This window comes from Scyliorhinus torazame, chromosome 20 (genome assembly GCF_047496885.1).
Source record: "Scyliorhinus torazame isolate Kashiwa2021f chromosome 20, sScyTor2.1, whole genome shotgun sequence".
Taxonomy (NCBI): domain Eukaryota; kingdom Metazoa; phylum Chordata; class Chondrichthyes; order Carcharhiniformes; family Scyliorhinidae; genus Scyliorhinus; species Scyliorhinus torazame.
The window spans coordinates 70,123,818-70,150,789 of NC_092726.1; positions in this window are offsets into that span (position 1 = coordinate 70,123,818).

Here is a 26,972-nt window from a genome sequence, read left to right on the forward strand (position 1 = left end):
GATGTGTGTGTGGGCTGGCCTGGAGTGGCCTGGAGTGTGTATGTTGTCTGGCCGTGAGTTGCCCTGAATGTGTGTGTGGGCTGACCGGGAGTGTCCTGGCCTGGAGTGTGTGTGGGCTGGCCGGGAGTGGCCTAGAGTGTGTGTGTGGGCTGGCCGGGAGTGGCATGGAGTGTGTGTTTGGGCTGGCCGGGAGTGGCCTGGCCTGGTGTGAGTGTGTGGGCTGGCCGGGAGTGGCCAGGAGTATGTGCATGGGCTGACCGGGAGCGGCCTGGAGTGTGTTTGTGGGCTGGCCGGAGTGTCCTGGGGTGTGTGTGTGGGCTGGCCGGGAGTGGCCTGGCCTGGAGTGTGTGTGTGGGCTGGCCGGGAGTGGCCTCAAGTGTGTGTGTGGGTGGCCTGGAGTGCGTGTGTGGGCTGGCCGGGAGTGTCCTGCCCTGGAGTGTGTGTGTGGGCTGGCCGGGACTGGCCTCAAGTGTGTGTGTTGGCTGGCGGGAGTGGCCTGGAGTGTGTGTGTGTGTGTGTGTGTGTGCTGGTCGGGAGTGGCCTGGAGTGTGTATGTGGTCTGGTCGGGAGTTGCCTGGAGTGTGTGTGTGGGCTGCCAGTGAGTGGCCGGGAGTGTGCGTGTGGGCTGGCGGGGAGTGGCCTGGAGTGTGTGCGTGGGCAGGATGGGAGTGGCCTGGAGTGTGTGTGTGGGTTGGCTGGGAGTGGCCTGGCCTGTAGTGTGTGTGAGGCCTGGCCGGGAGTGTGCGTGTGGGCTGGCCGGAAGTGGCCTGGAGTGTGCTTGTGGGCTGGCCGAGAGCGACCTGCAGTGTCCGTGTGGGCTGGCCGGAAGTGGCCTGGAGTTTGTGTGTGTGCTGGCCGGGAGTTGCCTGGAGTATGTGCGTGGTCTGGCCGGGAGAGGCCTGGAGCGTGTGTGCGGCATGGCCGGGAGTGGCCTGTAGTGTGTGTGTGGGCTGGCCGGGAGTGGCCTGGCCTGGAGTGTGTGTGTGGGCTGATCGGGAGTGGCCTGGAGTGTGTGTGCGGGAGGCTGGGAGTGGCATTGAGTGTGTGTTTGGGCTGGCGGGGAGTGGCCTGGCCTGGAGTGTGTGTGTGGGCTGAACGGGAGGGGCCTGGAATGTGTGTGTGTGGTCTGGTCGGGAGTGGCCTGGAGAATGTGCGTGGGCTGGCAGGGAGTGCTATGGACTGGAGTGTGTGTATGGCCTGGCCGGGAGTGGCCTGGAGTGTTTGTGCGGACTGGCCGGGAGTGGCCTGGAGTGTATTTATGGCCCGGCCAGGAGAGGGCTGGATGTGTGTGTGGGCTGGCCGGGAGTGGCCTGGAGTGTGTGTATGGGCTGGCCGAAAGTGGCATGGCCTGGAGTGTGCGTGTGGTCTTGCCGGGAGTGGCATTGCCTGGAGTGTGTGTGTGGCCTTGTCGGGAATGGCATGGAGTGTGTGTGAGGGCTGGCCGGGTGTGGCCTGGTCTGGTGTGAGTTTGTGGGCTGGCCGGGAGTGGCCTAGAGTGTGTGTGTGGCCTGGCCGTGATTGGCCTGGAGTGTGTTTGTGGACTGGCCGGGTGTGGCCTGGATGTGAGTGTGGGCTGGCCGGGACTGGCCTGGTGTGTGTGCGGGCTGGCCGGGAGTGTCCTGGAGTGTGTGTAGGCTGGCCGGGACTGGCCTGGCCTGGTGTGTGCGTGTGGTCTGGCCGGGTGTGGCGTTGCCTGGAGTCTGTGTGTGGCATTGTCGGGAGTGGCATGATGTGTGTTTGTGGGCTGGCCGGGAGTGGCCTTGCCTGGTGTGAGTGTGTGGCCTGTCCGGGACTGGCTTGGAGTGTGTGTGGATTGGCGGGGAGTGGCCTGGCCTGGAGTGTGTGTGTGGGCTGGCCGGGAGTGGCCTGCAGTGTGTGTGAGGGCTGGCGGGAGTGGCGTGGAGTATGTGTGTTGGCTGGCCGGGAGTGGCCTGGAGTGTGTATGTGGGCTGGCCGGGAGTGGCCAGGAATGTGTGTGTGGGCTGGCCGGGAGTGACTCTGGAGTGTGTGTGTGGTCTGGCCGGGAGTGGCCTGGAGTGTGTGTGTGGGCTAGCCGGGAGGGGGCGGGAGTGTGCGTGTGGGCTGGCCGGGAGTGGCCTGGAATTTGTGTGTGTGCTGGCCGGAAGTGGCCTGGAGATTGTGTGTTGACTGGCCGGGCTCTGGCCTGGAGCGTGTGTGCGGGCTGGCGTGGAGTGTCCTGGAGTGTGTGTGTGGGCTGGCCGGGATTGGCCTGGCCTGGAGTGTGTGTGGGGGCTGGCCAGCTGTGGCCTGGATTGTGTGTGTGGGCTGGCCGGGAGTGGCATGGCCTGGAGTTTGTGTGGGGGTTGGCCTGGATTGGCCCGTAGTGTGTTTGTGGACTGGCCGGGTGTGGCCTGGATGTGAGTGTGGGCTGGCCGGGACTGGCCTGGTGTGTGTGCGGGCTGGCCGGGAGTGTCCTGGAGTGTGTGTAGGCTGGCCGGGACTGGCCTGGCCTGGTGTGTGCGTGTGGTCTGGCCGGGTGTGGCGTTGCCTGGAGTCTGTGTGTGGCATTGTCGGGAGTGGCATGATGTGTGTGTGTGGGCTGGCCGGGAGTGGCCTGACCTGGGATGTGTGTGTGGGCTGGCCTGGAGTGGCCTGGAGTGTGTATGTTGTCTGGCCGTGAGTTGCCCTAAATGTGTGTGTGGGCTGACCGGGAGTGTCCTGGCCTGGATTGTGTGTGTGTGCTGGCCGGGTGTGGCCGGGAGTGTGTGTCTCGGCTGGACGGCAGTGGCCTGGAGTGTGTGTGTGGGCTGGCCGGGAGTGGCCTCAAGTGTGTGTGTGGGTGTCCTGGAGTGCGTGTCTGGGCTGGCGGGGTGTGGCCTGGCCTGGAGTGTGTGTGTGGGCTGGCCGGGAGTGGCCTCAAGTGTGTGTGTTGGCTGCCGGGAGTGGCCTCGAGTGTGTGTGTGAGTGCAGGTCGGGAGTGGCCTGGAGTGTGTGTGTGTGGCCTTGCCGGGAGTTGCCGGGAGTGTGCGTGTGGGCTGGCCGGGCGTGGCCTGGAGTGTGTGCGTGGGCTGGCCGGGAGTGGCCTGGCCTATAGTGTGTGTGTGGCCTGGCCGGGAGTGGCCGGGAGTGTGCGTGTGGGCTGGCGGGAGTGGCCTCGAGTGTGTGTGTGTGTGCAGGTCGGGAGTTATCTGGAGTGTGTGTGTGGTCTGGTCGGGAGTGGCCTGGAGTGTGTGAGCTGCCAGTGAGTGGCCTGGAGTGTGTGCGTGCTGGCCGGGAGTGGCCGGGAGTGTGCGTGTGGGCTGGCCGGGAGTGGCCTGGAGTGTGTGCGTGGGCTGGCTGGGAGTGGCCTGGAGTGTGTATGTTGTCTGGCCGTGAGTGGCCCTGAATGTGTGTGTGGGCTGGCCGAGAGTGGCCTGGCCTGGAGTGTGTGTGTGGGCTGGCCGGGAGTGGCCTCAAGTGTGTGTGTGGGTGGCCTGGAGTGCGTGTGTGGGCTGGCCGGGAGTGTCCTGCCCTGGAGTGTGTGTGTGGGCTGGCCGGGACTGGTCTCAAGTGTGTGTGTTGGCTGGCGGGAGTGGCCTGGAGTGTGTGTGTGTGTGTGTGTGCTGGTCGGGAGTGGCCTGGAGTGTGTATGTGGTCTGGTCGGGAGTTGCCTGGAGTGTGTGTGTGGGCTGCCAGTGAGTGGCCGGGAGTGTGCGTGTGGGCTGGCGGGGAGTGGCCTGGAGTGTGTGCGTGGGCAGGATGGGAGTGGCCTGGAGTGTGTGTGTGGGTTGGCTGGGAGTGGCCTGGCCTGGAGTGTGTGTGAGGCCTGGCCGGGAGTGTGCGTGTGGGCTGGCCGGAAGTGGCCTGGAGTGTGCTTGTGGGCTGGCCGAGAGCGACCTGCAGTGTCCGTGTGGGCTGGCCGGAAGTGGCCTGGAGTTTGTGTGTGTGCTGGCCGGGATTGGCCTGGAGTATGTGCGTGGTCTGGCCGGGAGAGGCCTGGAGCGTGTGTGCGGCATGGCCGGGAGTGGCCTGTAGTGTGTGTGTGGGCTGGCCGGGAGTGGCCTGGCCTGGAGTGTGTGTGTGGGCTGACCGAGAGTGGCCTGGAGTGTGTGTGCGGGAGGCTGGGAGTGGCATTGAGTGTGTGTAGGCTGGCCGGGACTGGCCTGGCCTGGTGTGTGCGTGTGGTCTGGCCGGGTGTGGCGTTGCCTGGAGTCTGTGTGTGGCATTGTCGGGAGTGGCATGATGTGTGTTTGTGGGCTGGCCGGGAGTGGCCTTGCCTGGTGTGAGTGTGTGGCCTGTCCGGGACTGGCTTGGAGTGTGTGTGGATTGGCGGGGAGTGGCCTGGCCTGGAGTGTGTGTGTGGGCTGGCCGGGAGTGGCCTGCAGTGTGTGTGAGGGCTGGCGGGAGTGGCGTGGAGTATGTGTGTTGGCTGGCCGGGAGTGGCCTGGAGTGTGTATGTGGGCTGGCCGGGAGTGGCCAGGAATGTGTGTGTGGGCTGGCCGGGAGTGACTCTGGAGTGTGTGTGTGGTCTGGCCGGGAGTGGCCTGGAGTGTGTGTGTGGGCTAGCCGGGAGGGGGCGGGAGTGTGCGTGTGGGCTGGCCGGGAGTGGCCTGGAATTTGTGTGTGTGCTGGCCGGAAGTGGCCTGGAGATTGTGTGTTGACTGGCCGGGCTCTGGCCTGGAGCGTGTGTGCGGGCTGGCGTGGAGTGTCCTGGAGTGTGTGTGTGGGCTGGCCGGGATTGGCCTGGCCTGGAGTGTGTGTGGGGGCTGGCCAGCTGTGGCCTGGATTGTGTGTGTGGGCTGGCCGGGAGTGGCATGGCCTGGAGTTTGTGTGGGGGTTGGCCTGGATTGGCCCGTAGTGTGTTTGTGGACTGGCCGGGTGTGGCCTGGATGTGAGTGTGGGCTGGCCGGGACTGGCCTGGTGTGTGTGCGGGCTGGCCGGGAGTGTCCTGGAGTGTGTGTAGGCTGGCCGGGACTGGCCTGGCCTGGTGTGTGCGTGTGGTCTGGCCGGGTGTGGCGTTGCCTGGAGTCTGTGTGTGGCATTGTCGGGAGTGGCATGATGTGTGTGTGTGGGCTGGCCGGGAGTGGCCTGACCTGGGATGTGTGTGTGGGCTGGCCTGGAGTGGCCTGGAGTGTGTATGTTGTCTGGCCGTGAGTTGCCCTAAATGTGTGTGTGGGCTGACCGGGAGTGTCCTGGCCTGGATTGTGTGTGTGTGCTGGCCGGGTGTGGCCGGGAGTGTGTGTCTCGGCTGGACGGCAGTGGCCTGGAGTGTGTGTGTGGGCTGGCCGGGAGTGGCCTCAAGTGTGTGTGTGGGTGTCCTGGAGTGCGTGTCTGGGCTGGCGGGGTGTGGCCTGGCCTGGAGTGTGTGTGTGGGCTGGCCGGGAGTGGCCTCAAGTGTGTGTGTTGGCTGCCGGGAGTGGCCTCGAGTGTGTGTGTGAGTGCAGGTCGGGAGTGGCCTGGAGTGTGTGTGTGTGGCCTTGCCGGGAGTTGCCGGGAGTGTGCGTGTGGGCTGGCCGGGCGTGGCCTGGAGTGTGTGCGTGGGCTGGCCGGGAGTGGCCTGGCCTATAGTGTGTGTGTGGCCTGGCCGGGAGTGGCCGGGAGTGTGCGTGTGGGCTGGCGGGAGTGGCCTCGAGTGTGTGTGTGTGTGCAGGTCGGGAGTTATCTGGAGTGTGTGTGTGGTCTGGTCGGGAGTGGCCTGGAGTGTGTGAGCTGCCAGTGAGTGGCCTGGAGTGTGTGCGTGCTGGCCGGGAGTGGCCGGGAGTGTGCGTGTGGGCTGGCCGGGAGTGGCCTGGAGTGTGTGCGTGGGCTGGCTGGGAGTGGCCTGGAGTGTGTATGTTGTCTGGCCGTGAGTGGCCCTGAATGTGTGTGTGGGCTGGCCGAGAGTGGCCTGGCCTGGAGTGTGTGTGTGGGCTGGCCGGGAGTGGCCTCAAGTGTGTGTGTGGGTGGCCTGGAGTGCGTGTGTGGGCTGGCCGGGAGTGTCCTGCCCTGGAGTGTGTGTGTGGGCTGGCCGGGACTGGTCTCAAGTGTGTGTGTTGGCTGGCGGGAGTGGCCTGGAGTGTGTGTGTGTGTGTGTGTGCTGGTCGGGAGTGGCCTGGAGTGTGTATGTGGTCTGGTCGGGAGTTGCCTGGAGTGTGTGTGTGGGCTGCCAGTGAGTGGCCGGGAGTGTGCGTGTGGGCTGGCGGGGAGTGGCCTGGAGTGTGTGCGTGGGCAGGATGGGAGTGGCCTGGAGTGTGTGTGTGGGTTGGCTGGGAGTGGCCTGGCCTGGAGTGTGTGTGAGGCCTGGCCGGGAGTGTGCGTGTGGGCTGGCCGGAAGTGGCCTGGAGTGTGCTTGTGGGCTGGCCGAGAGCGACCTGCAGTGTCCGTGTGGGCTGGCCGGAAGTGGCCTGGAGTTTGTGTGTGTGCTGGCCGGGATTGGCCTGGAGTATGTGCGTGGTCTGGCCGGGAGAGGCCTGGAGCGTGTGTGCGGCATGGCCGGGAGTGGCCTGTAGTGTGTGTGTGGGCTGGCCGGGAGTGGCCTGGCCTGGAGTGTGTGTGTGGGCTGACCGAGAGTGGCCTGGAGTGTGTGTGCGGGAGGCTGGGAGTGGCATTGAGTGTGTGTTTGGGCTGGCGGGGAGTGGCCTGGCCTGGAGTGTGTGTGGGCTGAACGGGAGGGGCCTGGAATGTGTGTGTGTGGTCTGGTCGGGAGTGGCCTGGAGTATGTGCGTGGGCTGGCCGGGAGTGCTATGGACTGGAGTGTGTGTATGGCCTGGCCGGGAGTGGCCTGGAGTGTTTGTGTGGACTGGCCGGGAGTGGCCTGGAGTGTATTTATGGCCCGGCCAGGTGAGGGCTGGATGTGTGTGTGGGCTGGCCGGGAGTGGCCTGGAGTGTGTGTATGGGCTGGCCGAAAGTGGCATGGCCTGGAGTGTGCGTGTGGTCTTGCCGGGAGTGGCATTGCCTGGAGTGTGTGTGTGGCCTTGTCGGGAATGGCATGGAGTGTGTGTGAGGGCTGGCCGGGTGTGGCCTGGTCTGGTGTGAGTTTGTGGGCTGGCCGGGAGTGGCCGAGAGTGTGTGTGTGGCCTGGCCGTGATTGGCCTGGAGTGTGTTTGTGGACTGGCCGGGTGTGGCCTGGATGTAAGTGTGGGCTGGCCGGGACTGGCCTGGTGTGTGTGCGGGCTGGCCGGGAGTGTCCTGGAGTGTGTGTAGGCTGGCCGGGACTGGCCTGTCCTGGTGTGTGCGTGTGGTCTGGCCGGGTGTGGCGTTGCCTGGAGTCTGTGTGTGGCATTGTCGGGAGTGGCATGATGTGTGTTTGTGGGCTGGCCGGGAGTGGCCTTGCCTGGTGTGAGTGTGTGGCCTGGCCGGGACTGGCTTGGAGTGTGTGTGTATTGGCGGGGAGTGGCCTGGCCTGGAGTGTGTGTGTGGGCTGGCCAGCTGTGGCCTGGATTGTGTGTGTGGGCTGGCCGGGAGTGGCCTGGCCTGGAGTTTGTGTGGGGGCTGGCCGGGAGTGGCCTGGAGTGTGTGTGCGGGCTGGCGTGGAGTGTCCTGGAGTGTGTGTGTGGGCTGGCCGGGATTGGCCTGGCCTGGAGTGTGTGTGGGGGCTGGCCAGCTGTGGCCTGGATTGTGTGTGTGGGCTGGCCGGGAGTGGCCTGGCCTGGAGTTTGTGTGGGGGGTGGCCTGGATTGGCCTGGAGTGTGTGTGTGGGCTGGCCGGGAGTGGCCTGGCCTGGGATGTGTGTGTGGGCTGGCCTGGAGTGGCCTGGAGTGTGTATGTTGTCTGGCCGTGAGTTGCCCTGAATGTGTGTGTGGGCTGACCGGGAGTGTCCTGGCCTGGAGTGTGTGTGGGCTGGCCGGGAGTGGCCTAGAGTGTGTGTGTGGGCTGGCCGGGAGTGGCATGGAGTGTGTGTTTGGGCTGGCCGGGAGTGGCCTGGCCTGGTGTGAGTGTGTGGGCTGGCCGGGAGTGGCCAGGAGTATGTGCATGGGCTGACCGGGAGCGGCCTGGAGTGTGTTTGTGGGCTGGCCGGAGTGTCCTGGGGTGTGTGTGTGGGCTGGCCGGGAGTGGCCTGGCCTGGAGTGTGTGTGTGTGGGCTGGCCGGGAGTGGCCTCAAGTGTGTGTGTGGGTGGCCTGGAGTGCGTGTGTGGGCTGGCCGGGAGTGTCCTGCCCTGGAGTGTGTGTGTGGGCTGGCCGGGACTGGCCTCAAGTGTGTGTGTTGGCTGGCGGGAGTGGCCTGGAGTGTGTGTGTGTGTGTGTGTGTGTGCTGGTCGGGAGTGGCCTGGAGTGTGTATGTGGTCTGGTCGGGAGTTGCCTGGAGTGTGTGTGTGGGCTGCCAGTGAGTGGCCGGGAGTGTGCGTGTGGGCTGGCGGGGAGTGGCCTGGAGTGTGTGCGTGGGCAGGATGGGAGTGGCCTGGAGTGTGTGTGTGGGTTGGCTGCGAGTGGCCTGGCCTGGAGTGTGTGTGAGGCCTGGCCGGGAGTGTGCGTGTGGGCTGGCCGGAAGTGGCCTGGAGTGTGCTTGTGGGCTGGCCGAGAGCGACCTGCAGTGTCCGTGTGGGCTGGCCGGAAGTGGCCTGGAGTTTGTGTGTGTGCTGGCCGGGAGTTGCCTGGAATATGTGCGTGGTCTGGCCGGGAGAGGCCTGGAGCGTGTGTGCGGCATGGCCGGGAGTGGCCTGTAGTGTGTGTGTGGGCTGGCCGGGAGTGGCCTGGCCTGGAGTGTGTGTGTGGGCTGATCGGGAGTGGCCTGGAGTGTGTGTGCGGGAGGCTGGGAGTGGCATTGAGTGTGTGTTTGGGCTGGCGGGGAGTGGCCTGGCCTGGAGTGTGTGTGTGGGCTGAACGGGAGGGGCCTGGAATGTGTGTGTGTGGTCTGGTCGGGAGTGGCCTGGAGAATGTGCGTGGGCTGGCCGGGAGTGCTATGGACTGGAGTGTGTGTATGGCCTGGCCGGGAGTGGCCTGGAGTGTTTGTGCGGACTGGCCGGGAGTGGCCTGGAGTGTATTTATGGCCCGGCCAGGAGAGGGCTGGATGTGTGTGTGGGCTGGCCGGGAGTGGCCTGGAGTGTGTGTATGGGCTGGCCGAAAGTGGCATGGCCTGGAGTGTGCGTGTGGTCTTGCCGGGAGTGGCATTGCCTGGAGTGTGTGTGTGGCCTTGTCGGGAATGGCATGGAGTGTGTGTGAGGGCTGGCCGGGTGTGGCCTGGTCTGGTGTGAGTTTGTGGGCTGGCCGGGAGTGGCCTAGAGTGTGTGTGTGGCCTGGCCGTGATTGGCCTGGAGTGTGTTTGTGGACTGGCCGGGTGTGGCCTGGAGTGTTTGTGCGGACTGGCCGGGAGTGGCCTGGAGTGTATTTATGGCCCGGCCAGGAGAGGGCTGGATGTGAGTGTGGGCTGGCCGGGACTGGCCTGGTGTGTGTGCGGGCTGGCCGGGAGTGTCCTGGAGTGTGTGTAGGCTGGCCGGGACTGGCCTGGCCTGGTGTGTGCGTGTGGTCTTGCCGGGTGTGGCGTTGCCTGGAGTCTGTGTGTGGCATTGTCGGGAGTGGCATGATGTGTGTTTGTGGGCTGGCCGGGAGTGGCCTTGCCTGGTGTGAGTGTGTGGCCTGTCCGGGACTGGCTTGGAGTGTGTGTGGATTGGCGGGGAGTGGCCTGGCCTGGAGTGTGTGTGTGGGCTGGCCGGGAGTGGCCTGCAGTGTGTGTGAGGGCTGGCGGGAGTGGCGTGGAGTATGTGTGTTGGCTGGCCGGGAGTGGCCTGGAGTGTGTATGTGGGCTGGCCGGGAGTGGCCAGGAATGTGTGTGTGGGCTGGCCGGGAGTGACTCTGGAGTGTGTGTGTGGTCTGGCCGGGAGTGGCCTGGAGTGTGTGTGCGGGCTAGCCGGGAGGGGGCGGGAGTGTGCGTGTGGGCTGGCCGGGAGTGGCCTGGAATTTGTGTGTGTGCTGGCCGGAAGTGGCCTGGAGATTGTGTGTTGGCTGGCCGGGCTCTGGCCTGGAGCGTGTGTGCGGGCTGGCGTGGAGTGTCCTGGAGTGTGTGTGTGGGCTGGCCGGGATTGGCCTGGCCTGGAGTGTGTGTGGGGGCTGGCCAGCTGTGGCCTGGATTGTGTGTGTGGGCTGGCCGGGAGTGGCCTGGCCTGGAGTTTGTGTGGGGGTTGGCCTGGATTGGCCCGGAGTGTGTGTGTGGGCTGGCCGGGAGTGGCCTGACCTGGGATGTGTGTGTGGGCTGGCCTGGAGTGGCCTGGAGTGTGTATGTTGTCTGGCCGTGAGTTGCCCTGAATGTGTGTGTGGGCTGACCGGGAGTGTCCTGGCCTGGATTGTGTGTGTGTGCTGGCCGGGTGTGGCCGGGAGTGTGTGTCTCGGCTGGACGGCAGTGGCCTGGAGTGTGTGTGTGGGCTGGCCGGAGTGGCCTCAAGTGTGTGTGTGGGTGTCCTGGAGTGCGTGTCTGGGCTGGCGGGGTGTGGCCTGGCCTGGATTGTGTGTGTGGGCTGGCCGGGAGTGGCCTCAAGTGTGTGTGTTGGCTGCCGGGAGTGGCCTCGAGTGTGTGTGTGAGTGCAGGTCGGGAGTGGCCTGGAGTGTGTGTGTGTGGCCTTGCCGGGAGTTGCCGGGAGTGTGCGTGTGGGCTGGCCGGGAGTGGCCTGGAGTGTGTGCGTGGGCTGGCCGGGAGTGGCCTGGCCTATAGTGTGTGTGTGGCCTGGCCGGGAGTGGCCGGGAGTGTGCGTGTGGGCTGGCGGGAGTGGCCTCGAGTGTGTGTGTGTGTGCAGGTCGGGAGTTATCTGGAGTGTGTGTGTGGTCTGGTCGGGAGTGGCCTGGAGTGTGTGAGCTGCCAGTGAGTGGCCTGGAGTGTGTGCGTGCTGGCCGGGAGTGGCCGGGAGTGTGCGTGTGGGCTGGCCGGGAGTGGCCTGGAGTGTGTGCGTGGGCTGGCTGGGAGTGGCCTGGAGTGTGTATGTTGTCTGGCCGTGAGTGGCCCTGAATGTGTGTGTGGGCTGGCCGAGAGTGGCCTGGCCTGGAGTGTGTGTGAAGGCTGGCCGGGAGTGGCCCTGAGTGTGTGTGAGGGCTGGCCGGGAGTGGCCAGGAGTGTGTGTGTGGGTTGGGCGGGAGTGGCCTCGAGTGTGTGTGTGTGTGCAGGTCGGGAGTTATCTGGAGTGTGTGTGTGGTCTGGTCGGGAGTGGCCTGGAGTGTGTGTGTGAGCTGCCAGTGAGTGGCCTGGAGTGTGTGTGTGTGCTGGCCGGGAGTGGCCGGGAGTGTGCGTGTGGGCTGGCCGGGAGTGGCCTGGAGTGTGTGCGTGGGCTGGCCGGGTGTGTCCTGGAGTGTGTGTGTGGGCTGGCTGGGAGTGGCCTGGAGTGTGAGTGTGGGCTGGCCGGGAGTGGCCTGGTCTGGAGTGCGTGTGTGGGCTTTCCGGGAGTGTCCTGGCCTGGAGTGTTTGTGGGGGCTGGCCGGGAGTGTCCTGGCCTGGAGTGTGTGTGGGGGCTGGCCAGGAGTGGCCTGGCCTGGAGTGTGTGTGGGGGCTGGCCAGGAGTGGCCTGGATTGTGTGTGTGGGCTGGCCGGGACTGGCCTGGCCTGGAGTGTGTGTGTGGGCTGGCCGGGATTGGCCTGGAGTGTGTGTGTGGGTTGGACGGGAGTGACCTGGCCTGGAGTGTGTGTGTGGGCTGGCCGGGTTTGGCCTGGAGTGTGTGTGTGGGATGGCCGGGAGTGGCCTGGCCTGGGATGTGTGTGTGGGCTGGCCTGGAGTGGCCTGGAGTGTGTATGTTGTCTGGCCGTGAGTGGCCCTGAATGTGTGTGTGGGCTGGCCGGGAGTGGCCTGGCCTGGAGTGTGTGTGAAGGCTGGCCTGGAGTGGCCCTGAGTGTGTGTGAGGGCTGGCCGGGAGTGGCCAGGAGTGTGTGTGTGTGTTGGGCGGGAGTGACCTGGCCTGTAGTGTGTGTGTGGGCTGGCCGGGAGTGGCCTGGAGTGTGTGTGGGGGCTGGCCGGGAGTGGTATGGAGTGTGTGTGTGCTGGCCGATAGTGGCCTGACCTGGAGTGTGTGTGGGCTGGCCAGGAGTGGCCTGGAGTGTGTGTGTGGGCTGGCCGGGAGTGGCCTGGCCTGGAGTGCGTGTGTGGGCTGTCCGGGAGTGGCCTGGACTGTGTTTGTGGCCTGGTCAGGAGTGGCCTGAAGTGTGTGTGTTGGCTGGCCGGCAGTGGCCTGGAGTGTGTGTGTGCGCTGGCCGGTTGTGGCCTGGAGTGTGTGTTTGGGCTGGCCGTGAGTGGCCTGGAGTGTGTGTGTGGCCTGGCCGGGAGTGGCCTGGAGTGTGTGTATGGGCTGGCCGGGTGTGGCCTGGCCTGGAGTGTTTGTGGGGGCTGGCCGGGAGTGCACTGGCCTGGAGTGTGTGTGGGGGCTGGCCAGGAGTGGCCTGGCCTGGAGTGTGTGTGGGGGCTGGCCAGGAGTGGCCTGGATTGTGTGTGTGGGCTGGCCGGGACTGGCCTGGCCTGGTGTGTGTGGGCAGGCCGGGATTGGCCTGGAGTGTGTGTGTGGGTTGGACGGGAGTGACCTGGCCTGGAGTGTGGAATGGGTTTTTGTGGGTTCGCAACCGGATCCGTCTTGCCAGTAATATTTTACCGCGCGAGCCATCTGAGTAGGGCTTTTATCGGACCAGTCCATATTGTTAGTTTTGATAGCGTCCGCGGCTTGAGTGGGCAAACAACTCAACAACATAGCGCAATATTGGGGAGCGTTACCCCTTCATGATAGTTAGCGTCTCCGGCTTGGTTTTTATACATTTCTTCGAATCGCTCCAAAAAATTTTCGGCCCCTTCGTTCTTTTTTGGTTTAGTCTCCATTACTTTAGAGATATCGATGGGTTTCTGCAGAGTAGTGGTGAGGGCGTTATATACGGCAGTTTGTTGAGCCGCATCTTGGGCGATAATTGCCTGGAGGGCCGCTAAGTTGGGCGCATTCGCACCTGTTTGCCGGACCAAGTTGTGAAGAAACCTATTGTGTTCCTCGGGTCGTAAGACCTGACGGACTAGTGCCCAAAGCTCCCTTATTTCAGCATTATAAACTTGAACGGTGGTGCGGAGGAAGTCTATAAAAGCCGCCGGCAATTGTTTTCGGTCCGGGACTCTGGTCAGGATTGCCATTATCTCGTTGGGCTTCCAAGGCTGATATATACCGATTTGTGCCTGGTTGTTGGGCCCCGGGGGGTTGGCAGGGTTGTATGCTATATTGGGAACTTGCCGGACGGGAAACTGACACTGCGGCTGATAATCGTCTGGGTAATCAGGGAAATCCGCCTCTGGTGCCTCTTTTCCCGGGACTAACTCTTGATTCATCTGTGGGAATTGATTAGCACGGGTTTTAGAACGAGTGCGAGTCGCCGGACCTCATTGCGACGGCGGAGGTGCTGGTAGTGGCGGTGGGAGCGGTGGATAAAGGGCTTGAATGTAAGGTGGAGGCGGTGGTAGTGGCGGGGGAACGGTCGGTCGTCCCCTATATTGCCAATTTTCAGGGTCATCCTCATCGTCTCCCTCGGTCAAAGCAAGGCCGGCCATTTGTCCGCATGGTCCCGATTTAGAAATGTTTTTTTTTACATACTTAGGCCTTTTTTTATGGTGGGCACATTCCTTTCTCAAAACCTCCGCAGTCTTAACAATTCCCCCTTCTGTTAATTCAATACCCAATTTTAAAGTGTTAGCCTGCCAACTAGCCAATAAAAATGTATCTTTTAACTTTTGGCAGTACTCCCGCCATAACTCGATCAATTTCTTAGCCGTGGAGCTAAGGTTATGTCGCCAAATAATCTGCTGTGCCTGCATAACCGTGGGCAAATCTCTTGATCCTCCCAGGAGCCATTTTCCCTTTCCCAAATTCTTATGCAATTCCCCCGACAACTGCCGCAGTTGCTGCAAATGTACCGGATACTGTTCGCAAAGAGTCTGAAGCGCGCTTCCACTATCAGAGGTGCTATCCAGAGTATTACCCATTGTCTCCTATCCTCGGATGGTCCTTGTGGTTACCTACTTAATTTTGATGGCGATCCTAAATCGCTTATTTAATCAAGAATTTAAAGGGGGTTATCCTGCCCCATTACCCAATCAGGAGGCTGAGGCAATTCTTCGAGTGTTCCGACAGGGTCCGCGACGGTGAACCCCTGTTTATTGTGGAGTTTAAGGCGTCATCCGCACCTAATGGGAAGTACTATATTTTGGACGGAGTCATCGGGCTCCGCTGTAGCCAATAGTCAACCCGGAGTGTCGAACAAGTCAAGACACTTGTTCAGACAATCACTTGTTTTAAGGGCAACCTTTAATCGTGAAGGTATCAAGCAACCAGAAGGATCATCATCAGCCAAGCACCTTTCTTCAGCCGAGGGCCTCGAACCCTCACGCACGGGCCTTTAACCCTAATTCGAAGAGGACTCTAACCCCTTACGGGCCTCTAACCCTGTCTCCAAAGGGTTCGCCGGACTGACCTGGATCTCGTAAGAGTCTCTTCAGAAACAGACGGTAGGACCAGGTCGCGCTCGGTACAGCGGAGGGGGAAACCAAAGTGGTAACAAGGGTACTCACATTTGGGGGCCCGATCCCTCCTTCGCCTCCGGACACGATCTGTCAGTTACACCGACTGCTCCTGGCGAGGCTCCTTGAGATCCCACCGCTGCCACCAAATGAGAATTTGTTTCCCTTCAGTCCGGATGAAATGATCAATCGAACACGAAGTCACTTTAACATACGTTTATTCACGGGCCGAGCTGCACCACTGTATCTCGGAGAGGTACAGCAGCAAGCCGAAGTTAATACATCTGACAGTAGCTTATATACAATGTATGACACTTCTGAGGACCGCCCCTTAGAGGAGGCCTACATTACGGCATTCTGTTGCTTTCAGCTTAGTTATAGTTATTTTTAAGATTAGGAACCATTCCCAAGGCCGTTCCTGCAATTTGTCTGGTGCAAAAGCACAAGCGATTACAAAGCCTTGACATTCCAGTGTACACAATGCTCTATTCTATCTTGAGCCAAATTCTCATTAAAACTCTGAACGGGAGTAAGGATGCCACAGCAGAGATGAACACAAATAATGATGATCAATATCCGTACACACTGGTCTTTGAAATCCTAAATTAACTTCACGGTAACTGAGTGACAGGTGTAATATTTTGTTGGGAGCAATATTTAAACAGAATAATTTTTGGAATGAATGTGTCTGCACAATGTCACGAGGTTTTCATGCTCAAGGGAGAGACTCAGAAAACATTGAAAGCAAATATAGAGAAACTTAAAAGTCCAAGTAAAGGGCAATAGTTAATTTCTAGTGGATTTAGAGAAACATAAAACTATCAAAAAAGGTACGATAACTTAACGAATGCTGTCGGTTTGCATCAATGTCGGGAAGGAGCCATAACTGATGCAGCAGTTTCATAGAAGGCACAGATATATCGAGACATTTCACGTTCAATACTGGGGGTTACCATTAATCTGGGGTTACCATTGATCAGAAACTGAGCTGGACTAGCCACATTAATACTGTGGCTACTATGGCAGGTCAAAGGCTAGGACACTTACGGCGTGTAATTCGCCTCCTGACGCCTCCCTCTCCAACGCCTGTCCTCGAGCTTCAAGGCACAAGTTACAAGTGTAATGGAATACTCCCTACAGGCATGGATTATTCCAGCTCCAGCAACACTCAAGAAGCTCGACACTCCTTCCGCAAACATTCAAACCCTCCACCACCGTGGAACAGTGGCAGCCGTCCAACTCAATCACCAATCGTGGAGGTTCCCCTCCATGTCTCTCACAACCCTGACTTGGAAATATATCGCCGCTCCTTCACTGTCGCTGGGGTAACATGCTGGATCTCACTTCCTAACACCTCACTTCATGTGCCTAACCTCAAGGATTGCAGAGATTCAAGAAGGCAACGCACCACCACCTTCTGAAGTGTACCAAGGAGTGGGCTATCAAATCTGGCCTACCCAGCGATACACTCATCCCGTAAATACATTTTTTAAAAGTAATGTACTCATTAACCGACTTCGTCATCTGCCATCATATATTTTCCTGTTTCACTCGGTTATATTGGTACACCACTGAAGCAACTCCATGTAATAGAGAGATTAAGCAACAATAAAACATAACGGATTGATGTCAGTCAGTGACCTGCTCAGTAAATGTCCGCAAACAGATGGACCCATAACTTGGTGAAAATGCGCTAAGTCATTGTCGTCTGACCAGTGACCAGCGTCCAGCACAATTCTACACTGGCATGTGCGCCCAGTAACACGTGGTATCCGGTGTCAGGGATTGCATCTTGATAAGTGGCCCGCCCTCAGCACAATTCTACACTGGCATGTGCGCCCAGTAACACGTGGTATCCGGTGGCAGGGATTGCATCTTGATAAGTGGCCCGCCCTCAGCACAATTCTACACTGGCATGTGCGCCCAGTAACAAGTGGTATCCGGTGTCAGGGATTTCATCTTGATAAGGGATCCGCCCTCAGCACAATTCTGCACTGGCATGTGTTCCCAGTAACACGTGGTGTCTGGTGTCAGGGATCTCACTTTGATAAGTGAACCGCCCTATGCACAATTCTACACTGGCATGTGCGCCCAGTAACACGTGGTGTCCCGAGTCTGGGATTTCATCTTGATAAGTGGCCCGCCCTCAGCACAATTCTACACTGGCATGTGCGCCCAGTAACACGTGGTATCCGGTGTCAGGGATTTCATCTTGATAAGGGACTGGGAAAAAACAGTCAGTGCAGGGATCCCCTGCGGTCGTTCCCCTGAGAAACAAGTATACCGCTTTGGATACTTGTGGGGGGGACGACTTACCAGGGGTAAGCCATGTGGTACGGGCCTCTGGCACGGAGTCTGTCCCTGTTGCTCAGAAGGGAAGGGGGAGAGGAGCAGAGCATTAGTAATTGGGGACTCTATAGTCAGGGGCACAGATAGGAGATTTTGTGGGAGCGTGAGAGACTCACGTTTGGTATGTTGCCTCCCAGGTGCAAGGGTACGTGATGTCTCGGATCGTGTTTTCCGGGTTCTTAGGGGGGAGGGGGAGCAGCCCCAAGTCGTGGTCCACATTGGCACCAACGACATAGGTAGGAAAGGGGACAAGGATGTCAGGCAGGCTTTCAGGGAGCTAGGATGGAAGCTCAGAACTAGAACAAACAGAGTTGTTATCTCTGGGTTGTTGCCCGTGCCACGTGATAGTGAGATGAGGAATAGGGAGAGAGAGCATTTAAACACGTGGCTACAGGGATGGTGCAGGCGGGAGGGTTTCAGATTTTTGGATAACTGGGGCTCTTTCTGGGGAAGGTGGGACCTCTACAGACAGGATGGTCTACATCTGAACCTGAGGGGCACAAATATCCTGGGGGGGAGATTTGTTAGTGCTCTTTGGGGGGGGGGGGTTTAAACTAATGCAGCAGGGGCATGGGAACCTGGATTGTAGATTTAGGGTAAGGGAGAATGAGAGTATAGAGGTCAGGAGCACGGATTTGACGTCGCAGCGTTCAGGTAGGTGGTTTGAAGTGTGTCTACTTCAATGCCAGGAGTATACGAAACAAGGTAGGGGAACTGGCAGCGTGGGTTGGTACCTGGGACTTCGATGTTGTGGCCATTTCGGAGACATGGATAGAGCAGGGACAGGAATGGATGTTGCAGGTTCCGGGGTTTAGGTGTTTTAGTAAGCTCAGAGAAGGAGGCAAAAGAGGGGGAGGTGTGGCGCTGCTAGTCAAGAGCAGTATTACAGTAGCGGAGAGGATGCTAGATGGGGACTCTTCTTCCGAGGTAGTATTGGCTGAAGTTAGAAACAGGAAAGGAGAGGTCACCCTGTTGGGAGTTTTTTATAGGCCTCCTAATAGTTCTAGGGATGTAGAGGATAGGATGGCGAAGATGATTCTGGATATGAGCGAAAGTAACAGGGTAGTTATTATGGGAGACTTTAACTTTCCAAATATTGACTGGAAAAGATATAGTTCGAGTACAATAGATGGGTCGTTTTTTGTACAGTGTGTGCAGGAGGGTTTCCTGAAACAATATGTTGACAGGCCAACAAGAGGCGAGGCCACGTTGGATTTGGTTTTGGGTCATGAACCAGGCCAGGTGTTGGATTTGGAGGTAGGAGAACACTTTGGGGACAGTGACCACAATTCGGTGACGTTTACGTTAATGATGGAAAGGGATAAGTATACACCGCAGGGCAAGAGTTATAGCTGGGGAAAGGGCAATTATGATGCCATTAGACGTGACTTGGGGGGGATAAGGTGGAGAAGTAGGCTGCAAGTGTTGGGCTCACTGGATAAGTGGGGCTTGTTCAAGGATCAGCTACTGCGTGTTCTTGATAAGTATGTACCGGTCAGACAGGGAGGAAGGCGTCGAGCGAGGGAACCGTGGTTTACCAAGGAAGTGGAATCTCTTGTTATGAGGAAGAAGAAGGCCTTTGTGAAGATGAGGTGTGAAGTTTCGGTTGGGGCGATGGATAGTTACAAGGTAGCGAGGAAGGATCTAAAGAGAGAGCTAAGACGAGCAAGGAGGGGACATGAGAAGTATTTGGCAGGAAGGATCAAGGAAAACACAAAAGCTTTCTATAGGTATGTCAGGAATAAGCGAATGACTAGGGAAAGAGTAGGACCAGTCAAGGACAGGGATGGGAAATTGTGTGTGGAGTCTGAAGAGATAGGCGAGATACTAAATGAATATTTTTCGTCAGTATTCACTCAGGAAAAAGATAATTTTGTGGAGGAGAATGCTGAGCCCCAGGCTAATAGAATAGATGGCATTGAGGTACGTAGGGAAGAGGTGTTGGCAATTCTGGACAGGCTGAAAATAGATAAGTCCCCGGGACCTGATGGGATTTATCCTAGGATTCTATGGGAGGCCAGGGAAGAGGTTGCTGGACCTTTGGCTTTGATTTTTATGTCATCATTGGCTACAGGAATAGTGCCAGAGGACTGGAGGACAGCAAATGTGGTCCCTTTGTTCAAAAAGGGGAGCAGAGACAACCCCGGCAACTATAGACCGGTGAGCCTCACGTCTGTAGTGGGTAAAGTCTTGGAGGGGATTATAAGGGACAAGATTTATAATCATTTAGATAGGAATAATATGATCAGGGATAGTCAGCATGGCTTTGTGAAGGGTAGGTCATGCCTCACAAACCTTATTGAGTTCTTTGAGAAGGTGACTGAACAGGTAGACGAGGGTAGAGCAGTTGATGTGGTGTATATGGATTTCAGCAAAGCGTTTGATAAGGTTCCCCACGGTAGGCTATTGCAAAAAATACGGAGGCTGGGGATTGAGGGTGATTTAGAGATGTGGATCAGAAATTGGCTAGCTGAAAGAAGACAGAGGGTGGTGGTTGATGGGAAATGTTCAGAATGGAGTACAGTCACAAGTGGAGTACCACAAGGATCTGTTCTGGGGCCGTTGCTGTTTGTCATTTTTATCAATGACCTAGAGGAAGGCGCAGAAGGGTGGGTGAGTAAATTTGCAGACGATACTAAAGTCGGTGGTGTTGTCGATAGTGTGGAAGGATGTAGCAGGTTACAGAGGGATATAGATAAGCTGCAGAGCTGGGCTGAGAGGTGGCAAATGGAGTTTAATGTAGAGAAGTGTGAGGTGATTCACTTTGGAAGGAATAACAGGAATGCGGAATATTTGGCTAATGGTAAAGTTCTTGAAAGTGTGGCTGAGCAGAGGGATCTAGGTGTCCATGTACATAGATCCCTGAAAGTTGCCACCCAGGTTGATAGGGTTGTGAAGAAGGCCTATGGAGTGTTGGCCTTTATTGGTAGAGGGATTGAGTTCCGGAGTCGGGAGGTCATGTTGCAGCTGTACAGAACTCTGGTCCGGCCGCATTTGGAGTATTGCGTACAGTTCTGGTCACCGCATTATAGGAAGGACGTGGAGGCTTTGGAGCGGGTGCAGAGGAGATTTACCAGGATGTTGCCTGGTATGGAGGGAAAATCTTATGAGGAAAGGCTGACGGACTTGAGGTTGTTTTCGTTGGAGAGAAGAAGGTTAAGAGGAGACTTAATAGAGGCATACAAAATGATCAGGGGGTTGGATAGGGTGGACAGTGAGAGCCTTCTCCCGCGGATGGATATGGCTGGCACGAGGGGACATAACTTTAAACTGAGGGGTAATAGATATAGGACAGAGGTCAGAGGTAGGTTCTTTACGCAAAGAGTAGTGAGGCCGTGGAATGCCCTACCTGCTACAGTAGTGAACTCGCCAACATTGAGGGCATTTAAAAGTTTATTGGATAAACATATGGATGATAATGGCATAGTGTAGGTTAGATGGCTTTTGTTTCGGTGCAACATCGTGGGCCGAAGGGCCTGTACTGCGCTGTATTGTTCTATGTTCTATGTTCTATGTTCTATAAGGGAACCGCCCTCAGCACAATTCTACACTGGCATGTGTTCCCAGTAACACGTGGTGTCTGGTGTCAGGGATTTCACTTTGACAAGTGAACCGCCCTATGCACAATTCTACACTGGCATGTGCGCCCAGTAACACGTGGTGTCCAGAGTCTGGGATTTCATCTTGATAAGTGTCCCGCCCTCAGCACAATTCTACACTGGCATGTGCGCCCATGAACACGTGATGTCCGGGGTCTGGGATTTCATCTTGATAAATGTCCCGCCCTATGCACAATTCTACACTGGCATGTGCGCCCAGTAACACGTGGTGTCTGGTGTCAGAGATTTCACTTTGATAAGTGCCCGACACTCACTTGGATTTTAGCCTGATTCCCAGTAATACCGTGCTTCAGAGAGTATGATGTTCCTGCCAATCACCCGGTAAATACAGCAACATAATGATTCAGGGAGCCTTTGAGTAAGAAACGGGTTTATTTAAAGCTGACGACACAGCTATACAGCACAGAGATACGTCAAGACATTTCACTGAAGCAAAAATATTTTACCGACCGGGTGTCTAGAAACAGTGCCGGAAAGATGTAACTGAATCTGACACAAAATAAAAACACACGAAAATTCGTGCATAGATTTACATAAAATCAATGGTTATGGTCACTCCTCAGGTACACCAATTATGGCCAGAATCAGGTACAATATTTTGGCGATCATTTCAAATGTTTCCTGCATTTCCCAGTGTGATGCAATTGATCCGTAATATGGCAAATTAACTTGGAGCGTGGATTGGTACCTGGGACAACGATGTTGTGGGCATTACGGAGACATGGTAGGAATAGGGACAGGAATGGCTGTTGGAGGTTCCGGGGTATAGATGTTTCGGTAAGAGCAGGTAAGGTGGTAAAAGAGGTGGCGGAGTGGCATTGTTTATCAAGGATAATTTACACGGCTGCAGATAGGCAGTTCGAGGGGGATCTACCAACTGTGGTAATATGTGCTGAAGTTAGAAATAGGAAAGGAACGGTTACGTTGTGAGGAGTTTTCTATAGGCCCCCAAATAGGAATAGAGATGTGGAGGAAGAAATTGCAAAACAGATTATGGATAGGCGTGGAGGTCACAGGGTAGTCGTCATGGGTGACTTTAACTTTTCAAATATTTATTGGAACCTCGATTGGTCGAAGAGTTCGGATGGGGCAGTTTTTGTACAGTGTGTGCAGGAGAGTTTCCTCACACAATATGTGGATAGGCTGACAAGAGGGGGGGGGGGGCATTGGATTTGGAACTGAGTAATGAACCGGGCAAGTGTTAGATTTGTTTGTGGGAGAGCACTTCGGAGATAGTGACCACAATTCGGTGTCTTTCACTATTGCAATGGAGAGGGATAGGGCCATACGGCAGGGCAAGGTTTATAATTGGGGGAGGGGTAATTATGATGCGATTAGGCAAGAATTAGGGAGCATAAAATGGGAACAGAAACTGTCAGGTAGAGGCACAAAATGAAAAGTGGAGCATGTTCAAGGAACAAATACTGTGTTTTCTTGATAGGTATGCCCCTGCCAGGCAGGGAGGAAATGGCCGTGTGAGGGAACCACGTTTCACAAAAGAGGTTGAATGTCTTGTCAAGAGAAAAAAGGAAGCGGATGTAAGGATGAGAAAACAAGTTTCAGATGGGTCGCTTGAGGGTTACACGGTAGCAAGGTAGCTTAAACAAGGGCGTAGGAGAGCTAGGAGGGGGCATGAGAAGTCCTTTGCGGGTCGGATCAAGGAAAACCCCAAGACATTTTACTCTTATGTGAGAAATAAAAGAATGACCAGGGTGAGGTTATGGCCGGTCAAGGGCAGTAGTGGGAACTTGTGCATGGAGTCAGAAGAGATAGGAGAGGCGTTGAATGAATACTTTTCTTCAGTGTTCTCCAAGGAAGGGACCATGTTTTTGAGGATGAGAGTATGATGCAGGCGGGTAGGCTGGTGGAGGAAGATGTTATGAGGAAGGATGTATTAGCAATTTTGAAAAACCTTCGGGCCGACAAGTCCCCTGGGACAGATGGGATACATCCTAGGATTCTTTGGGAGGCAAGGGATGGGATTGCAGAGCCTTTGGCTTTATTCTTTGGGTCCTCATTGTCCATGCGGATAGTGCCAGAGGACTGGAGAGTGGCGAATGTTGCTCCTAAGTTCAAGAAAGTGAATAGGAATGACCCTGGTAATTATAGGCCAGTTAGCCTTACTTCGGTGGCCGGTAAGTTAATGGAAAAGGTCCTGAAGGATAGTATTTATGACCATTTGGAAAGATGCAGCTTAATCAGGTATAGTCAACACGGATTCGTGAAGGGTAAGTCTTGCCTCACAAATTTGATTGAATTATTTGAGGAGGTTACTTGGTGTGTAGATGAAGGTAGAGCAGTTGATGTCGTATACATGAATTTTAGTAAGGCGTTTGATAAGGTTCCCCATGGTCGGCTCAAGAAGAAAATAAGGAGGTGTGGGATAGAGGGAAATTTGGCCAATTGGATAAGTAACTGGCTATCACATAGAAGACAGAGGGTGGTGGTGGATCAGGCTGGAGGCCAGTTACGAGCGGTGTACCACAGGAATCAGTGCTGGGTCCTCTGCGATTTATGATTTTTATCAATGACTTGGAGGAGGGGGCTGAAGGGTGGGTCAGTAAATTTGCTGATGACACCAAGAATGGTGGAGTAGTGGATGAGGTGGAGGGCTGTTGTAGGCTGCAAAGAGACATTGATTGGTTGCAGAGCTGGGCCGGAAAATGACAGATGGGTTTTAACCCTGATAAGTGCGAGGTGATTCGTTTTGGTAGGAAAAATTTGAATGCGGTTTACAGGGTCACCGGCAGGGTTCTGAGGAATATGGAGGAGCAGAGGGATCTTGGTGTTCATGTCCATAGATCTCTGAAGGTTGCCACTCAAGTGGACAGAGCCGTGATGAAAGTGTGTAAGCGATTATTAACCTGGGAGGGGGGGGGGGGAGCTTGAGTTTAAGAGCCGTGGGGTTATGCTGCAACTGTACATGACCCTGGTGAGACCACATTTGGAATATTGTGTACAGTTCTGGTCACCACACTATAGAAAGGATGTGGTTTGGAGGATAGGTCTTATGAGGAAAGGTTGAGGGAGCGAGGGCGTTTCTCTTTGGAGTGGAGGAGGATGAAGGCGACTAAATAGAGGTTTATAAGATGATGAGGGGGATAGATAGAGTAGACGTTCAGACACTATTTCCTCGGGTGGATGTAGCTGTTACAAACTGCCATAAGTTTCAGGGTGGGAGATACAGGAGGGATGTCCGAGGTAGGTTCTTTACTCAGAGAGTGGTTAGGGTGTGGAATGGACTGACTGCTGTGATGGTGAAGTCGGACACTTTAGGAACTTTCAAGCGGTTATTGGAAAGGCACATGGAGCACACCAGAATGACAAAGAGTGCGGTAGCTTGATCTTGGTTTCGCACAAGGCTCGAGGGCCGAAGGGCCTGTTCTTTGCTGTACTGTTCTATGTTCTATGTCCTATACCTTCGTGACACTTGCCGTTGTACTGTGTTAAACTCTAAGGTAGCGCTTACCCAAAGATTTTAACTTTCTCCTGGTGGGATCGCCTTGGGATAGTGACGTTGTAACATTATTCAGCTGCGGGTTTTTTTCATTGAACAAACTTATGACATTTTGTGAGAGAGTAGATTCATGTCCCAAGAATACTAATTCTGAAAACTTTAATTAACTATTTACCAGAACCGCTGTATTCAAAAAGCAGATGTGCTGTCCAGTAAACATAGCTTTTACTTTCTCGATGTCTCATTCTTTTTCAGTCATGTCCTTCCATCTACTGTGAATATTCCGCAAATATGTGTAAAACTTCTCAAGTATCTCTTTCAAGGATATTCTATGTGATGCTATATTTAGTGTCGACATATGTTTGAGTGATGCACAGGAATATCTCTGGCTATTTAGTGGATGAATGTTTCTGGAAATGTATTCGTCCAGGTAAGGAACATATTAATTCACAATTGGAACTGATACCTCATAATGTGTGGGCAGGATTTGTTGGAGACAGAAGGTTACATACCCGCCGCAGTAATTCAGTCTCCTCAGCTGCTCTTGCACCTAAAGTACTTCTTTTGTTGTGTAGTTGAGCCTCTGGTCAATTGTTACTTCCCAGATATCGGCAGGATGAATCTGTGACAGTGACGTCATTGAATGTCAAGCGGCAATACTTATAGTGTTGTTTGTTAGAGACGATCATCGCCTGACATCTTCGAGGAGTGAATTATACTTGCCAATTCACAGCCTCAGACTGGATAATAATGGACAGTGTTCTGATTGAAAACGGGCTGTTTCAGAACGTGAGCAGTCGTGAATAGGGCTATGGGACCCGCCCCGCCATCAATCCGCACCACATGCTACATCGAACCTTGCAGAGGTCCGGAAAATTAGGCCTGCAAACGCACCCAAGGACGGCGTGGCCATGCCGGGAGCATCTGATGCTACTGGCAGATGGTACATTGTTGGGTCAATCGTTCGATCTCCACATCCAGGCCTGGTCACCACAGAGCACTTTAGGCCAACATATTTATTTTCGACGCCCCTCGGTGTCTGTTGTCCAGATTCTGAAGAATGGTCCATCTGCCCTGGTTTGGGACCACGATCCGAGACCTAACATGTGGATGCCATCTTCCACGCTGCACCGCGGAATATTGTCGTCAAAAGCACGTCGTTATTCGGGCAGCTTCCCTTGCTGGGTCACGGACAACAATGCATCGGACTTTCGCCAATACTGGGTCATTTTGCTTCCAGTCACGGATCCGGTTGGCGGTGACCAGGAAAGTGTTAATGATGTTCTGCATCGATATAATATTGTCTATCCGTGGCGGCAATGGTGTGGTGGGGGTGGGGGTGGGAGTCAGCAGCACTAAACAGCTCAAAGCGTCCGCGTTCAAGATCTGAGTGCCTGTGCAAAGCTCAAAGGCATGACGGTATTCTGCGAGCAGGAGGTTCTATCACGGTATCTGTGTGTGTGGGGGGGGGGGGGAAGGGGGGAGTGTTTGTGTGGTTGTAAGTGTGGATAAGTATGTTACAGATCATGTCATGTGTGTGGATGTGTTCGGGTGCATATGTGTGTGTGTGTTTGCGTTTCTGGGTCTATATGTATCTGTGAATGTACTAGTGTCGCTGTGTCTGTGGGATTGTGTGCATTTGTGTCTGTGAGTTTGTATTTGCATCGCTGTCTCTGTGAGTGTGATTGCGTGGCTGTATATTTGTGGGCCTGGTTGTGCAAGTGTGTGTGTGTGTGTGCATGTGTGTGTGGTTGTGTGTGCGGTGGTGTGTGTCTGTGGGTGTGCATGGGTACACATGCCTGAGGGTGTGTGTGTGGTAGTGGCGGGTTGGTTTGTCTGTGGGTGTGTGAGATATGTATTTTAGTTTATGTGTTGAAGTTAATGTGTGCGTGAGTTTGTGGGTATGTGTGTGTGTGAAGGCGTGTGTGTGTGTGGGCGAGTGTGTGTGTGTGAGGGTGTGTGCGAGTGTCTGTGTGTGGGTGTCTGTGAGGTAGGGTATGTGTGGGAGTGTGTACTTGTACGTGCGGTTGTGTGCGTTAATGTGTGTGTAGGTCTGTGTAAGAGGGTGTTTATGGGTAAATATGTGAGCATGTGTGAATGTGTTTGTCAGTATGTGGGGTGAATACTGAGTGTGTGTGCGTGTGCTGGAGTGTGTGTGTGTACGGGGTGTTTGTTGGTGTTTCTGTGAGTGTGGTTGAGTGCGAGTGTGTGAATGTTTGTGTCTAAGAGTAAGTGTGTGATATTTTGTGTGTTTGGGTGTGTATGCGAGCGTGAGAGTATGTGGGTCTTTCTACAAGAGTGCAGGTATGTATGTTTGTGAGTCTGTGTATGTGCGGATGTGTGCGCGAGGGTATGTGTGAGGATGTGAGTGATTGTATGCTGGTGTGTGTTTGTGTGTGGTTCTCTATGTGTATGTGAGTATGTGGGTCTGAACGGCAGTATGCGTATAGATTTGTGTGTGAGTATGTGCGTGAGTGTATTGGTATGTGTGTGTGAGGTCTGCTGTGTGGTTGCCTGTGTGTGATTATGTGTGCGTGTCTGTGTGTGGTGGTGTGGGTCTGCCTGTGCGTGTATATTTGTGCGGAAACGTGTGTGAGCATTTGTGTGAGTGTGCGTATGTCGGATGTTGTCTGTGGATTTACGTGTGTGAGTATGTGGTTGTCTGAGTGTTTTTGTGGGAGTGTGTGTGTGCTTGTGTGTGTGTGTGGGTGTGTTTCTCTGTGTAAGTGTGTGGGGGAATGTGTTGGTGTGTGTGTAGACCTGTGAGTTGGTGCATGTGAACAACAAAGAACAACAAAGAACAAAGAAATGTACAGCACAGGAACAGGCCCTTCGGCCCTCCAAGACCGTGCCGACCATACTGCCCAACTAAACTACAATCTTCTACACTTCCTGGGTCCGTATCCTTCTATTCCCATCCTATTCATATATTTGTCAAGATGCCCCTTAAATGTCCCTATCGTCCCTTCTTCCACTACCTCCTCCGGTAGTGAGTTCCAGGCACCCACTACCCTCTGCGTAAAAAACTTGCCTCGTACATCTACTCTAAACATTGCCCCTCTCACCTTAAACCTATGCCCCCTAGTAATTGACCCCTCTACCCTGGGGAAAAGCCTCTGACTATCCACTCTGTCTATGCCCCTCATAATTTTGTATACCTCTATCAGGTCGCCC